The 16955-nt window shown below is 40.8% G+C and overlaps 1 protein-coding gene across 1 annotated transcript in view; it reads left to right on the top strand.

Annotated features, from left to right (window-relative positions):
- Nucleotides 1-50: 50 nt before the first annotated feature.
- LOC131099441 (uncharacterized) overlaps nucleotides 51-16955 on the top strand; it is a 53764-nt gene continuing 36859 nt past the window's right edge. The window contains exons 1-7 of the mRNA XM_078794406.1: nucleotides 51-162; nucleotides 2402-2502; nucleotides 2634-2660; nucleotides 4595-4736; nucleotides 4818-4936; nucleotides 7029-7111; nucleotides 7288-7345. The gene's annotated coding sequence lies outside the window, so the exon portion shown is untranslated. The remainder of the gene's footprint in view (nucleotides 163-2401; nucleotides 2503-2633; nucleotides 2661-4594; nucleotides 4737-4817; nucleotides 4937-7028; nucleotides 7112-7287; nucleotides 7346-16955) is intronic.

The following is a 16955-nucleotide window of genomic DNA, read 5'->3' on the forward strand; positions in this document are numbered from 1 at the left end:
TGAAATATTGCAAAGCGTCTCTGTCATAGCGCTGTTTGTTTTCCAGTCACAAGTCCACGCAGCGGATCCAGCGAGTCCATGCACCTTCAGAGTTGCAATGCGCTGTAAACAATGAAGATTAAAGATGACGATCGGGTGTTATTTCACGTCCACAGGGCTCCAGTAAGTCTATATGTTCAATCTTTAAACGGCTATTGAAACACTGACGTGCTAACATAACGCAAGTCACCATTCAGGACCATCTCCACCACACTGTCAAGAGGTCTGACCTGTTTATTATTCAGGTTAGTTCCTCTTGCTGCCGTCGACCATAAATGCTGTCATTTGCTTCTTAATGTCTCACCTGGAAGCCTCCCACATCACTTGTCCCCGGGGTCAGATTCGGTCTGTAGAAATGAAGAAAAAGGACAATGTGATGTACTTCCCGACATGGAACTTTGGCCTTTTGGGAAATAATTAGTCATTTTTATTGAAGCTGACTTGCTCAAGGTGAGAAGTCCAGCTCCCCTCATGCCACTGTTTCACACTTGGGCACTGACACCGGCGCCCTGTCAGAGTTCAACGCCGTGAGAAAACAAATGGAATGCTTGTTTTTAGAAAGGTGTAATTGTGAACTTGTGAACTTGCCAAGTTGAGGATGAGGAGCGGAGAGAGTGTGCTGTCGGGTTGGATGGCGTAGGTTTTTAGTATGTCCTTCCCTTCCCTGCATCTCAGATTTTTTTTACCTGGCTCCGCCGTGGAATTCGATATTTGCCAACAGTTGCCGCACACTTAACGCTGATGGTGGTACTCGTACCGATATCGAGTCCAGTCACGCTCAAATCAAAGGAGCCACTGTCCCCCCTTTTACGAGATACAGATCAGAGCACCCTAAAGAAATGATTAGCATTTTATCTGGTTTCACTCACACTATTTGTTGTACTTGACCTTCCACTTTCCATTCATGATGAGGGCCTTCTTAATAGACCATCTGACACCAGTCCCAGGCACCAAAACCACACTAGACGAAGGTAATAACACATTCTTTATTTCCATACTGGAAGAAATAACAAGCTTCTGAAGGTCGACTAAGGAACATCAATATAGAGTAGTTACTGAGGAACGAATGAACTAATGACTAAGGCACATCAATATAGAGTAGTTACTGAGGAACGAATGAACTAATGACTAAGGCACATCAATATAGAGTAGTTACTGAGGAACGAATGAACTAATGACTAAGGCACATCAATATAGAGTAGTTATTGAGGAACTAATGACTAAGGCACATCAATATAGAGTAGTTATTGAGGAACTAAGGAACTAATTACTAAGGCACATCAATATAGAGTAGTTATTGAGGAACTAATGACTAAGGCACATCAGTATAGAGTAGTTATTGAGGAACTAATGAAGAATTAATGAGTACTAATGACTACGGCACATCAATATAGAGTAGTTACTGAGGAACTACTGAACTAATTACTAAGGCACATCAATATAGAGTAGTTATTGAGGAACTAATGACTAAGGCACATCAGTATAGAGTAGTTATTGAGGAACTAATGAAGAATTAATGAGTACTAATGACTACGGCACATCAATATAGAGTAGTTACTGAGGAACTACTGAACTAATTACTAAGGCACATCAATATAGAGTAGTTATTGAGGAACTAATGACTAAGGCACATCAATATAGAGTAGTTACTGAGGAACTAATGAAGAACTAATGACTACGGCACATCAATATAGAGTAGTTACTGAGGGACTACTGACTTAATTACCAAGGCACATCAATATAGAGTAGTTATTGAGGAACTAATGAAGAACTAATGACTACGGCACATCAATATAGAGTAGTTACTGAGGGACTACTGACCTAATTACCAAGGCACATCAATATAGAGTAGTTATTGAGGAACTAATGAAGAACTAATGACTAAGGCACATCAATATAGAGTAGTTACTGAGGAACTACTGAACTAATTACTAAGGCACATCAATATAGAGTAGTTATTGAGAAACTAATGACTAAGGCACATCAATATAGAGTAGTTACTGAGGAACTAATGGCGAAGGCACATCAATTTAGATTAGTTACTGAGGAGCTAATAAAAGTAGTTATTGAGGAACTAATGACTAAGGCACACCAATATAGAGTAGTTATTGAGGAACTAATGACTAAGGCACATGCATTTAGAGTAGTGACTGAGAAACCAATGAAGAACTAACGAGGAGTAATGAAGTACGAATGAGGAACTCATAACTAAGGTACGTTATGAAGAACATAAAAAGACAGATATTGGATGAATGTTTCATTCCATTTAAATCCGTGAAGATTTTCCGGTATTGATCTCCTCTTAGAGCTGAGAGTTGTTTCTGAGGAACCTTGGTTCTCATCATCCTCGATGTGTCCTCAGTGCAGATGGAAGAGTCAAAGGAGTGCAATGCTGACCTCTAGAGGCAAAGAGACAAATTGATGGCAAGTCCCAAGTTGACTGCAGAGGGAGGAAGCCCACAGGTATATGCATGATTGATCTCCTTCTGCTAACCACATTAGTGGAGAAGTTCAAGGAAAAGTGCAAATGTCCATCATCTGCAATCCTTATGTGAGACCTTAACTAATGCATCCTCTTTTTTTTGCGTCCTTAGATTGTAAAAACAGCTAAAAAGAGGCAGGTAAGTGAGACACACCTATTCTATGTTCTACATTTTCCAATGGCAGATACTGGAACAGATGGTTCAAGTAGGGGTACAGGGGTCCTGCATCATGCTAGAGCCTTTAGGGCAATTTATATACGGTACCCCCAAAACTCCACAATGTGGACAATATCGCTGACTCATATAAAAACGCATGTACTTGTTGACTCTCAAGGATTTCAAGCAAATGGGTTTCGCAACATATGAAACATCTCAATAAATCTAATTTCATTTGTGCTTGCGTTGGCGTGGAGGCCAAGCGGGGGGCACCAGATCAATGGTTCAGTGTTTGAGGCATAAAAGGAGTAATGTGCCCTAGATAGAAGGCTTGTTTATGCCCCAGTGCCACGCAGCTGAGGGACCCGGGCAGCCATCCATGGCCTCAACAATGCAAGATGGAAAATCATTCCCATCGTACTGTGCATCGTCTTCCGTAATCCGGTGACATTCCACAACATTGCAAAGACTGCATCATTTTGTATCCGCTCATTTTCCCTGAATGAATGAAATAACTCATTTATAAAGACATAAAAACAATACCTGAGGTATTTCCGCAAGAGCTTAGCCATTTCCTAATTATCTATTGTGTTATTTGGTGGTGATAAAATAAAGGCCCGAGGCACAGACTGTGGAATAAAATTGTTTGCATAATTAAATGTCTCCGCACCGTCTCAATATGATGCATCAATGACGTTTGTGTTCTATGACCCAAAAAGATCATAATTAGAGGCTTCATTACGGTGTTCCCGACGCGTTATTGACATATCTGGCGGCTGCAAAATGAAAGCATGAAAGTGACCTTTGCTTACTTGACATTTCTCGTTTTGCTTGTGATTTTTTTTTTTCTCATTCAAAATAAATCCCTGCAGCACTTTTACACGTCCGTGTGAATTACTGCGCCGGATTGTATAATTGAACTCTCCAGACTGTCGTCAAATGAGCATCATTCAAGTTTTCATTACTTAAAGCGGTTAAATTGACTGACCGTAGTTGTCAGAAACATCCTCGGCGAATTTAATTTATATTCTCACGTACGCTCTTCACTGCCTTCATAAGATGTGCTGCTGGATTTAAACATTTAAAAACTCATATTTTTGCTTTTTTTTAAATTGTTTTTTTAATGTTAACACAGGTGGCTCATTTCATGAATAACAAAAAAGAAGACAATAATTCAACTTACTTCTTCAACTTCAACTTACAACTTATTTCTTTATTTTTTTATGAAACAAAAAATGTTGTTATGAAGTACATGCACGCTATCCTTCGTCAGGAAAAGTTATGATACTTTGTTGTAAGAGTCTGATCCCCTTCTGGTGAGCTTGGGTACCATAATCCTCCATCTTGGCAGTCACATTTATCCATTCATCATATCATAAAGATATATTTAACCCTGCTCTCCAGCTGGTGCTGTCAAAAAACTAAACACTGGCTTTATCTTTTTATAGAAGGATGGCAGTGACAAGCACGACCCCACCCCAAAATCTCCACTATACCTCCATGCTAGAGTTGCATTGAACTTGTATTGATTAAGGTGTTGAGCCATAGTTTAATCCAGTGGTGTCATTAGGCCTATTTTAGGAGGTCTTCAGACTCCCTAAAATGTTCTTAAGTCCCCATAAATAATTTGATATTTTTTATTGATTTTTTCTTTTTTTTACAAAAAAAATTACTAAAAAATTTTTTGACAAAAATTTTTTTTTTTTACAAAAAAAACTGACAAATTTCATATAATAGGGCAAAAGCAGGTTCTTGTTTGTTATGTTTTTTTTGTTTTTTGGAGGGATTTTCCTAAATTTCTTAGTTTGTTAGGGAACTTAAAAAAATAGTGGAAAAATGTCAGAAACATGAGGTCGGGGTTGGGTCAGCGAAACATTACATTTTGACCGACTGCATTCTTGTTTTCTTTTTCCGAGCCCAATCCTTGTCACCGGAAGCAGTGGTGTGGAAATGATGTCATGGCATCCCTTCAAAGCCCCGATGAGGTGTCCATCCAGATTGCTGCAATGTCACCCCGTCACAAAGTTGGCATGAAAAGTGACCGAGACATCGATGGAGGTCCGTGGCGGCAGAGCGTTGATATTTTGAACAGATGAAATGTCACCTGGTTCAGGAAGTCACGGATGGTTTCCTGTGCAGCTGTGAGGAAGCTGTACTGTCGTCGTCATCGCACACGGTGGAACATGACATGCTGACCCCCATGACACCGTGCAGATATGGAGACCACTACAGAGATGATGCGAAATCCCTCACACTATGTAAGAAAATACATTTTTTTCCGGAAGTATTATACTGCTTATAGAAATCCAGGCTCCATGAATCATTTTGACAACATATTGTCCTTATTTGCTGTCATTACACAACCCCCCCACCTACCCAAGAGAGATACTGCATTTTCCATAGTGCGTTCCACCACCAGAGGAAAGTTCATGTGATTGTGGAACAAATGCAAAGAAGGAAGTAGCCGTGTCCGGGTCAGCAGATAGCAAGGAGGGACGGCCGGGTAAAAGCAGCACACAGGGAAGAGACAGGATGCTGCTGATGTCCTCTGAGTCTTTCCCCAAACTCTGGGAACCAGTAGCTGGACCCGCTTTATCATCTCAGGGGGATGAGCATATGGTTTACTGAAAAAAAATCATACATCTCTCAAGTGGACCCCACTAGGGATAATATGGTAATGAACTAAACAGTGTAAACACAACATGAGCTTATTAAATATGAACTAGAACTTGAATACATTTTGCGGTAGCTAAAGACAAGGATCAGCTAAAAAGGTAAATCGGTCCCAGACCCGACTGTGAAGTAGGATTCCTTATTTATAAATTGAACATTTTCATAAATAGAACATAGAAAAAGTTTTTTTTTAACATTATTAGAGCCCTCTAGACATGAAATAACACCCCTATAGTCACCTTTATGCTCCAATTAACCAATATAGTCGAGATACGAAGAGTAAATAAGCCACTTTTGTGCTGCTGAATTAAGTAATTATGATGATCTATTTTCACTTGATTTGCCTGTGGATTTTTTTTTAAATTCAGCATCAGTATGGGGATAGTGAAAGGCTAACACAAATATTTGAGTGTTTTTTTTTGTAGTCATATCCACTACTGTTAAGCCTAAAACATGCCTCTACGTAGTTATTAACCACACAAAAAGTATACTGGAAAGAAAAAAAAAACTTCTGAGTGCTCATGCCAACAATGACCAGAATGAATGTTCTCCAATTAAGTTTACTGTTGGATGTTCCAACTCCAGTAACACATCCAATTCCGTATATGGCTAGCTGATGCTAACAGACTGTAACTGAGTGCTACAACGGGGGTGGAATACCACTTTACAACGGAAACATCCAAAACGAACATTAGAACATTTCGTGAACATTTAGTGTAGGTCATACGTTCCTTCCTTTAGCAACAATAATAACCTTGTCTTGTTGAATGTTGGCTAGTTAGCTTGCTGTGCTAGCTAGCTTGCAATGATCCCATAACCTGTACAATGTACTATAAACAATAATAATATGAGTGTAAAAGTGACTATTGGGGTGATATTTCATGTCTACGCGGCTCTAATAATGTTAAAACTCATATTTAGAAAGTCATAACGCTGTTTTGTAGGCATATAACTACAAAAATATTCTTTATACCAACACTGAATGCTACTTTACGATAAACGAGGATGACTGTATTTGTATTTTAGTTAATTTACTTATTTTAATGCTTCAAAATACTTAATTTAGGCAACAATATGTAATAATAGACCATATTTAACAGCAAAACAATGATTTATTAATCTATTTTTGAAAAACCAGGTGACAACTGTGGTTCCTTTTATTCCCTTCAAGACCACTGCAGTGGCGAAAACCACACGAATGGCAGGAGTGGGCGATATAGCTAATTTTGGTATCGATTCGATACCAAGTAACTACAGAGCCACTATTGTCGATATTTTATATATAATTTTTAGCAAATTTTGTTACGTTGCTTTTATTTTGTAGATCAGAATAGAGAACTTTATTTCAAAAATACTACAAACATGAGCAGCACAAGCCAGAAAAAGCACACAGATGTGCAGTACTTCAAAACAAACAGACAAGAACTGAAATATCGAGCTCATTAAGATAGTATCGATCCGATACGGGTGGCACTATGGTATTGACATTGCCGGTATTTGTATCGATCCGCTCGCCCTCCACTATGACGTCCGACTCAGTGATGCAATCAAGAGGAAAGTGCTGACGACACAGCGCGAAATAACAGCAACCCTTCTGATGTAGTTTGAATCCCGAAATCAGAGAGAGGGCCAACTTTACGTCCAATGTGACGGCTTGTAAATATCCCTGTTTGACAGGAGGCACAGCTGCTCCTGCTGCGGATGGAAATGCGAGTACTTGCTGATGGCCGGATGGAGATCTCGTCATAAAAAAAAATGAGGCAAGCGTCGTTTGGCTTTTACGCATAATTCCATGTATACATGTGTCTTTTTGCTCTCCGTTTGACAGCGTTCCTCCCTCTTTTTTTTCTCTCCTCCTCCGCTCCCTCTCTCATTTTAACCGGCAAAACACACACACACACACACACACTCTTTCTGTCATACCCGGGGAATAAAGGCGGAGGATTGCCTTAAACACCAACGCTGCCCTCCTGGATGTCTTCTTATCTAACACGGTATGTTGTTTAATATTCCTTTCTCTTCAATGTGTGTCGTCATAACATGTTTTGGCGCAAAATCTCTTGTTGAATGTGAGTCCTTCCTGCGTCCTAACAATTGCGGTGTTTTTTTTTTGCTGTGTTGTGTCGGTGCTCATGGATAAAAATGGCTCCACCGCTTTTCCAGTGGGAGATGTCACAACACGTTGGGACTTTCATGCTTGCTTTCTGACCTCCACTAGAAGCGGAAGGATGACATAGAAGGATTTTTTTTTTTTTTTTGCGGCTAAGTGCCAATTGGAGCGTCTTTTCTGCGCCTTCTGTGTTGTTTATTATCATCATGTGCATGCAGTAGAAGCTGGGAAGGCTCTCTTCATTCTTGGCTTCTTATGTCACAACCAAGTTGTGTGTAAGCCTCGCTGATCAGCTGTTTCGGTGTGTGCCCAAGCCTGTCAAACACACCCACTTGTAATTACACACACACCCTCACACACACACACACACACACACACACACACTGCTACTGGGTCATATGCACTGCATACCATGGCTTTGAATTTTCACAGGTGAAAATCCATTGACTGTTTTTCCTACAAGCTCAGACATGTAGACGCTGTTTTTACTTATGTGATTCCCTTCTTATTTATCACTTATTATTCTTTCCTTTCTGTGATTCTTTCATTTTACGTTCTATATTAACACATCGCTTCTACAATCACACTAAGGTATGGCATTCTGGGTGACCCGAAAAACTGCTTGGCGTCACTGACCCGTCGCTGCCACGTGACCAGAAATTCATTCATTCATTCATTTTCTACCGCTTTTTCCTCACGAGGGTCGCGGTGGGTGCTGGAGCCTATCCCAGCTGTCTTCGGGCGAGAGGCGGCGTACACTCTGGACTGGTGGCCAGCCAATCACAGGGCACATATAGACAAACAACCATTCATACTCACATTCATACCTATGGACAATTTGGAGTCGCTAATTAACCTAGCATGTTTTTGGAATGTGGGAGGAAACCGGAGTACCCGGAGAAAACCCGGGGAAAACATGCGAACTCCACAGGGGGGTCGGTGACCAGAAATTGCAAGCCAATATCATATTACAACTGTTTGCATCTGTGGAATGGGCAGATTTCCCAGCATGCTTTGCTGTAGTTAAATGATCACCTTTGACTGTCATATGCCTCTTTAAGGTGTTATTTGGTACAGAGTGTAAGAGTTAAAGTGCACACTTATTAAGAATATTTGTGGATTTTGTGCGTCAACTCAATGCTCTTTTTTTAAACCGCAGTCCGAATGAAGCTGAAGTGTGAGCCCGATTTGGCCCCCAGGCCTCAGTTTGACACACGTTCTATAGTTCTGTCATTTTTAACCAGCAATCCATTCCCATCTGGATGCAAGTACAGTAAAGTCTCGTTATATCGATATTCTCGGGAGTTGGAAAAAATACCGATATAACCGGACTATCCATATATCCGATCCTGCGCCGAACTGCATTAAAAGTGGGCGGATCTTTGATATGGCATGTAATTTTCTCCTTGAGTTCATGGATTGCGTATCTAGCATGCTTTTGTACTACAATAAATTTTGTACTACAGTAAATAAAAATAAACTTACGCTGTAGTGATTACCGGTTACCGGGACATAATTCACCCCGGAACATAATTCACACTGAACTATTGATAGGGAAGGTGTTGCCACCCGGAGGGGTAGGCGCGAGGGACGGGTGTTTTCCGCTGTGTGTGCTGCACTCTGGTGGTGGAAGTGTGAAAAATAAAGTTGACTGGAAGCAGCCGTTCGCCGTGTTCTTTTTTGGTATTGAAATCCTTAAGCAAAGATTGATTTAAGCTGCTTTTGTATCGATATAAGCAGACCAAATTGGCTGGCGGGAGATGAAAAGGGCATCCTAGTAACCGGATTATCATAATAACCATGTGTCCTACTAACGGAGCTAATTATATCTTAAAAGAAATTTGCCGGGAAATGCAAATAGTATCGTAATAAGTAGTAATTCGTTTTAACCGATATCGATATAACGAGACTTTACTGTATTTCCAAATCCGGCACCAAGTGGATGCACATTGTTTTTCAATCCCAGTGAAATTCTGATTGATTTTTTTACTGTACGTGTAGATGCTGCAGGTTTGATTCCCAGCCAGGGAAATACTTCAGGATGGGTAACAGGTGTAAAAAGTAAACTACATCAAACGTGCTCCTGACTCACTGTGGTGAATCCAGACGGGAAAAAGCCTAAAGACGTGTATCCGTTCCTATTTTTACATACATCGTACCGCGTTGTGATGGCTTAGACCGAGGACACGAGGGAGTTAACGCCGTTTTCTGTTGGTGTGCAACATATGTGCTCTCAACTCAGTTGCATTAATTGGTTGGTTTGGCAACCAGTATAAGCACACAATGGGTTTGTATGGGGGGGGGCTGACAGAAACGCAAAAATGATGAAAACATGCAGTCGGTCTCCTCTTTCTTTCTGTAACAGCTTGACTATCTTGGCCTTCAGTTCAGGGCTCTCGAATTGAATTAATTCATGAATGGACAATCTTGTGTTTATCATAATATTCATTTTTTAAAGGTTATCTTATCTCACTATGATTGTTAAGCAGATACACAACACACAGATACACGTGTGTGTCCGCTGTGTCATGCTAGCCTCGTCTGCGTGCATTGGAGTCTACAAACCTCACACATCTCCTCCGCTCTTCAGTAACTGGCTTTAACCTTTTATAACAGCAGGACCCCCTCCCGGGTACTGGGGGTTGCCGGGTCGTGTGTTGCTACGGTAATTGCTCGATATCCATAAACACAACATGTAACTAGAAGAACAGTCGCCAGTGAACCTAACAAGCATGTTGTTGGATTGTGAGAGGAAACTGGAGTACCCGGAGAAATACCAGAGAAAAACATATTTTGGATCTTTCTTTTTGGTGCAAAATGCCTCAGGCGTTTGCGGTGTATTCATACTGTATCATAGAGTGAGACTTTTAGTGTGAGAATGCATGTTCCTGTGTGTGAATTTGCAATTCAAACTGACATGGATGAAGTGTCCAATGAGCTCCTCCTACCTGAACCTTTCTCATGTTTCCTTCCTACATGGGCACCTGTGTTGCATATTTAATAACTTAATCCAATATGCATATTGATAAAACTTTGTAGGAAGATCAGTTTTTCCCACAGGACTGTAAATAACAGGTGATTTGGACAGAGGAAATCTGTTGTGGCAGACAAAATGATTAAAAAAGCAAAACAATTATGTTTAAAACTACAAATTAAATTCTGACATAAAAAAACAGCAGTAGTCCCTGGTCGTTGGGAAGAACGTCAGCGTCTCCAAAAGTCTCTACTAGATTTTTCACTATCTATCGGGATTTGATTCCTGGCTAAATATATCAACAAAGTCACTAATTGGCAACAGTGGACCCTCCTGCTACCTGTTCTTATTCTCTGTCATTATGGCAGCGAGTCTTTCGTACGATTACATACGTAATCGGTGCTGTCAAGATATTTCATCCATCATCCATGCATGTTGTGCTCTTACTCCCTCATGGTCGCCACAACTACGTTGTCCACAGAAAAACAAAACAAAACGTGACTATGCCAAAAATTGCACGGCCCAAAAATTTTGTACGTGTGATTACTACATTAATACTCATGAGCGTAGGTGTTAGCTTTCCAACGCAGCCAAGTATGCCGCATTAGTCTTTTGGTTTAGAAAAGGATTCATGGCATAATTTTCGTAATTTGGAATAGCCTTGTTAGCATCACGAGACAAGCAATACGCAATCATAATGCGTATGATGCAGCATACTTCTATACCACAGTACGGCATTATTAAAAGAAAGCATCTCTGGGAGTGTCAGAGCATTTACCTAATGAAGTGCCAGGTGAGTATACATGGACATTTAATTGAGTGTGGATGTGGTCTTTAATAGTGCAGACTAAGCATGGATAACCCCTCTGTTGTGTTCGATGCTCATGCGGTTGCTGTGTGCCTGATCAGGGCTTCAGTGGCAGCAGCGGTACTTACTCGCTAGCTTTTTCCTGACTGCACCATTCAGTCAGGGTGCTTGGAAAAAGGAGACGCTCTTTCATGCTTTATTTCTCACCTCAGAATGATATCTCTATACAGCATTGCTGTTTTTCAGATGGGGCGGGGAGGGGAGGTAAGGAGCCCCCCCCCCCCAGCAGCAGCAGTCGCTCAGATAGTCTGATGCGGTGAGTCAGCAGGTTCCCCTCTCCTTTTCTTCCCCCCTCGTTCTTGTTTCTGTTGTATACTCCCTGGCTCTCGTTTTGACTGCTGCCTTTGAACAACCCCCCAGACTCTCAAGGATGAGCGTTATCGTGTTGTTGGCTGTCTTTGATGTGGTGTAGCGATACCCACAGTGCCTTGCTTATTTCAGCTTCTCCACAATGAGGCGGAACCTCCAACAGAGTTGGTTTGTGTGGGGAAATGGGATGGCTGATACATCTTTTAGGTTGTTTCTTCCTACTGCCGTGTAAAAATGCTTGTCTCTCCATCTCATATATTTTGATGTTTTTTTTCCCAAGATTTTGCATACTGTAGCATTTGACCTCAAAATACGCTTGTGTGATTGGCCCTGGTACTCCGGCCTCCTCCCACATTCCAGAAAAATTCATGTTAGGTTGAGTGACGACTGAATTGTCCTTAGACACTATTGCAGTTTCAAGTATTCCGCAGGTATTCCACAGTATTCCACATTATTCCACACGGCTGCGATTCAAATGTGGTGCTGATACTCTTTTGGTTATGTTTGCTGGTATTCTTCTCGCTATGTTTGCTGATAGCCTTAAACACAGACGTGGGTCCGATCCCTCAAAATACGCTTTAATGATTGGCCCTGGTACTCCGGCTTCCTCCCACATTCCAGAAAAATTCATGTTAGGTTGAGTGACTACTGAATTGTCCTTAGGCACTTTTGCAGTTTCAAGTATTCCGCAGGTATTCCACAGTATTCCACAGTATTCCACATGGCTGCGATGCAAGTGTGGTGCTGATACTTTTTTGGTTATGTTTGCTGATATTCTTCTCGTTATGTTTGCTGATAACCTTAAAGCACAGACGTGGGTCATGGATCGGAATTATCACAAGTGGTTTTGGCAATTTCTGATACGCTGGTATTGGAACCCCTTACCGATACTGGATTGGCTCAATCCCATCTCAGACCAATATTGTGTCTGATGAAGAATATGCTATATCGGTATTAGAAATGGGCTAAAGGAATACAATGTTGTTATTAAATGACATGCACAGGTAACAATGAAGTTATGAAATTGGTGCGGTAATGTCCGTTCATTAGTCAGAATAGCTTCTAAGGACGATATAGCATCAATAGCATCACCATGAAGATAACTAGCCTGAAATCCAGTACTGTTGTTCTGTGATTCTGAAGATATGACATCTACTTTTAAAATGACTAGGAAATGAAAGATCCTCGGACTCCTCCTGAGTGCACTACAGCAGTACAGTCATTTTGCAGATGAATTCTATTGAAATGAAGTACTTTCAAGGGTCCTCTTGGCATTGTTTATTGCATGACTAAATGCACAGGTGACTCCCAGTCCCGTTTGGCCAGCCGTGCTTCTAAACTTGTCAGACTGGTTGCAAGGCTGAACGGCAGTTGCAGTCATTATGCTCATCGTCTGTGTGCTCAGCGTGTTTACAGACTTCAGTCTTTTGTGTGTTTACATGCTGATGATACCGAGATGTTTACTTCGGAATCTTGGTGGATTTTATATGTATTCTCTACCACATCAGCATTCAGATTTGTCTGTAAGGACTAGACTTAGGTTGGGCAGTTTTGCTCAGGGCAAAAATATGGGAATCGTGACTGGTTGCTGGAAATGTAATCTTTGAAAAGAGATGCCCTTGAGTAAGAAACTGAATCTCAACTGCTTTGCATCTCTTTGTTGGTGCAAGTCCATAGGCTTTTCATTGTACATGTATGTGCGTCTAGGTCAGGTGTGGGCAAACTATGGCCCTCGGGCCAAATACAACCCATTAGCTTTCTAATTCGGCCCACCCCAATGTTTAACACCGAAGTCTGCGACAGGATTTGCAATGCAGTTTTTACAGCGAGTCTTCAACTATCAAAAATAAGTCCAATTAGAGCAAGGGTCTCCAACAGGTGGCTCACCAAAGGGTCAAAGAACATTTGCTTCAACCGGTCAGAGTTCAGACTTTTTTTTTATAACAATTGACCACCAAATAGCATAAAGGCAATGACCACACTTCTTTTTTAGCCATATGAAGTAGTTACCAGACATCCAAATAAAACACAATTAATTCTAACTGTGATGAAAGCTGGGATCCTCTGTTCTTTCATGGATTGAGGCTCGGTCCAGGGGTTAGTCTGACTTTGGTCTTCCTGTGCTGGTCTGAGAAAATTGACTGAGAAATAGGTGGTTCCTCTAGGATGTTGGTGCGTCTACACACTGCTAGGCATTGGCTAGAAAAATAATTGGCATGACAGGTGGCATGCTGTTGATCCAAACAAACAGTTCTTTAAATGCCAGAGACTATTAAATTCCTTATTTAGCTGTCGTCTGGTTTTCTGGCTCACGTGTCTGACTGAGTTTACTATCCCAACCCACTAGCACAAGCCACGATAAGGTCGTGTGTATTTGTATTTATTTTGACATGTACAATGGAAGACATTAGTGTTAGCTGGAGAACACAAGTGCCTTGGCAGAACTCAGTGCTACACTCAGCTCCTTTTATGTCTTATGTTATCTGGTTTGTATGTGGTTTGTTTGGGAACATATTGCACTTTTAGGCTACAAAAAAATTAAAAACTGCATAAAACCTCTGGTGGGAAGTAATCTTTCAATTTCAATACATTGGTATTGCGATCTTCTTTGGTTGTGCTGAAATTTTATCCATCTTAGCTAAATGAACTAAGGAGCTTTAGTGATGAGTCGTTCCAAGTCTCTTCTCGCCTCTGTGTGTGCTTACAGTATTTGTTTTTTGATAGCTGGTTCACACCCTGCAAAGCATTCTTTTTTTTACTTCTGCTCACCTACACACACTGCCTGTCAATCACTTCACTCACACAAGGTTGTCTCGGTATTTTTTCAAACTGTCATACAAAGCTTTCCATACACATTCTCATTCAAAGCTTGCGTCGTCAGTTGGACTTTTTTTCAATACAAATCTTTCAACATCACACGGTTCTACCAAACACTCCAACCCACAGATTACGTTCTTTGCTGTACTGTTCAGTAGCTATTTAGTCAATAACACATTTACTCAATTTTCATTTTCATCTTCACAAATATCTGGCACTGAGAGCAAAAGCCGACAGAATCAGAAGGCTCTGAATATTCACAAAATGTATACTCGCTAAATTGGTAACACTGGTCCTTCTTGCTACGTCTTCTTTCTCTCTGGCAGACCATGTTGTGCGTGTGAGGTTTTAAGAAGCGAGTTAGGGTGCCAACTTCAATAAATAATGTGTTTATCTGGATGCTATGAAAGGAAGGAAGCTCTTCAACACAAGCTTTTGTAGCAACGTCTACGGTGGTTGACATCACATTAGAAAGTTAGCTAGGCTTCATCCATTTCTCAATTGATGTATTGCATCAATAAATACAAGCATTTTTTCATTCAGTTAACGGACACTTTAGTCACTAACCCAAAACGTACACATACTAGGCTGGTAGAAAAAATGCAAAATGTAAAAAATTGAATTCCGAAAATGTAAATGGAAAAAACGGAATTGGGAAAAAAATGAAAGGGTTTTTAATTGCGGGTGTGCATTAATTAGCTGCCAGTTTTTTGCTGGTTTTATATCTTCAGAACGCACAGAAAAGAGAAAGACATGTATGTCTTGTATAAGGACCGTGGATGATGCACTATTTCCTCCAAATCTAAATTAAAAATGTCCTCAATCAATAACCCAAATGGACCATTCATTGGAACCAACACATGTGGAAGCTGGCGGAGAATCACAAAGAAGAATGAGTCCAAGCTTAACATCTGTTATTGTGTGCTTAGCAGAGATTGTATAGTCTCTTATAGCCGCCCGCCACTTGCTGCTCCTTTTAGAATCACAACCATGGCAACAGCATGTCCCCTGTTAGTCAGAAGAACAACTATCATCCACTTTTATCCACTTTTTACAGAAATCACTCTTGAATTGTCCTTGATTCTGTGTAACAAATTCAAAACATCCAATAGTTTGGCTTCAGGCTCCAGCGAGTGTGCTAAAACTAAAACGTAACACAACGCAGTTGTAGTCTATTTGTATCTAACTCCAAGGCAAAACGTTTCACAATTAGAAACGCTGCATCTAATTCAATCTCAATATTGAAGGAGAAGCGGGAACAGAAGCCCTGTGGTGGGATTTGTTTTGGTGTCTGCTAAGGTAAAAGGAATTTGGAATTTTTATGCCGTGAATGCCTCTGCCAAAGGTGTGAAAGGTATTGTTTTGTTCACAGTTTGTTTGTTCTACACAGAAGGATCTGGATAAAGATGTAAGACAGCAATTTGTTAGTTCGTAATCGCTTTGGGATATGTTCCCCAAGAACCAAAATGGTACAATGGCCCATTACTGGACTAGATCACTTCAGAGGATTGTAGTTTTTGGATCAGGTGGCATTAACGGGAGCCGCATCAGACCCAACCTTTGGCAACCGTCGTTTGGGAACTCAGTCCAACAGGATGTACTCAGAGCAGAAGAGACTTGTGTTTACATACAAACCATTGCAAACATCTAATGTTTTTTCCTAGCGCCCACACATACAATGTAGTAAATAAGCGTAGGATACGATCCACACAACTATCGCGGCTTCACTGGAAATGTTGAACACTAATCTGCGTTTTGTTTCATGAGGTCTGTGGTCAGCAGAAAACAATTTGCAACTCTGCTCCCTACAGACTTCAGTGCAGATGACTCTTGGTGCTCCTTGACTGGTAATTATAATTGCCTCACAGTTTTGACCTTAGTTGAGAATGTTACTTCTTCAGCAAGTGAGCATCAAATTTAAATAGCTCCTTTCGGCGCTAGTGAGTGCTAATGGACCGTGGACTCTTGTATTGGAAGATGAAATGCACGAATGAGCAGTGTTGGTCACGTATTTCTTTTCTGTTGAGTTTATTTTATGTCTGTTCAAAGGCAGGGTTGCCATCCTTCATATTTATTTGTTCAAACAATGTCTTCCAAACGTGGCTAAAATGCACAAGTTCAGAGTCAATGAAAAGTCTAATCAATTGTGTTTATACTATGAAGGTTCATCCGTGACCTGAAACTTGTATGAAACCAATGAGGACCAATATAATAAATACAACAGTACTTTTTAGCCTTCCAATTACCTTGCATCTCCATCCAGCATCCATTCGTTGGTTGTGTGCGCCCCTGAAACCCATACTGTCAATCACTTGATAACTGTCATTGCATGATTAACGTTATTCTGTGGCTTATCAGTGACGGTGCATGTCAATTATGTCCGTTCATGAGAATGGATGCAGTGAGGAATTAGTATGCCAACTCATCAAGCTTGTGTGGGTCAAAGCCAGTCATGTATATTCACTCTTGGATAAAGGTCAGGCAAATAACATTGTTAAAAGGGGAAACCATTCCCTTGGGTTATTG

This window comes from Doryrhamphus excisus, linkage group LG11, assembly GCF_037039965.1.
Source record: "Doryrhamphus excisus strain RoL-2023G ecotype Guam linkage group LG11, RoL_Dexc_Guam_v1.1, whole genome shotgun sequence".
Taxonomy (NCBI): domain Eukaryota; kingdom Metazoa; phylum Chordata; class Actinopteri; order Syngnathiformes; family Syngnathidae; genus Doryrhamphus; species Doryrhamphus excisus.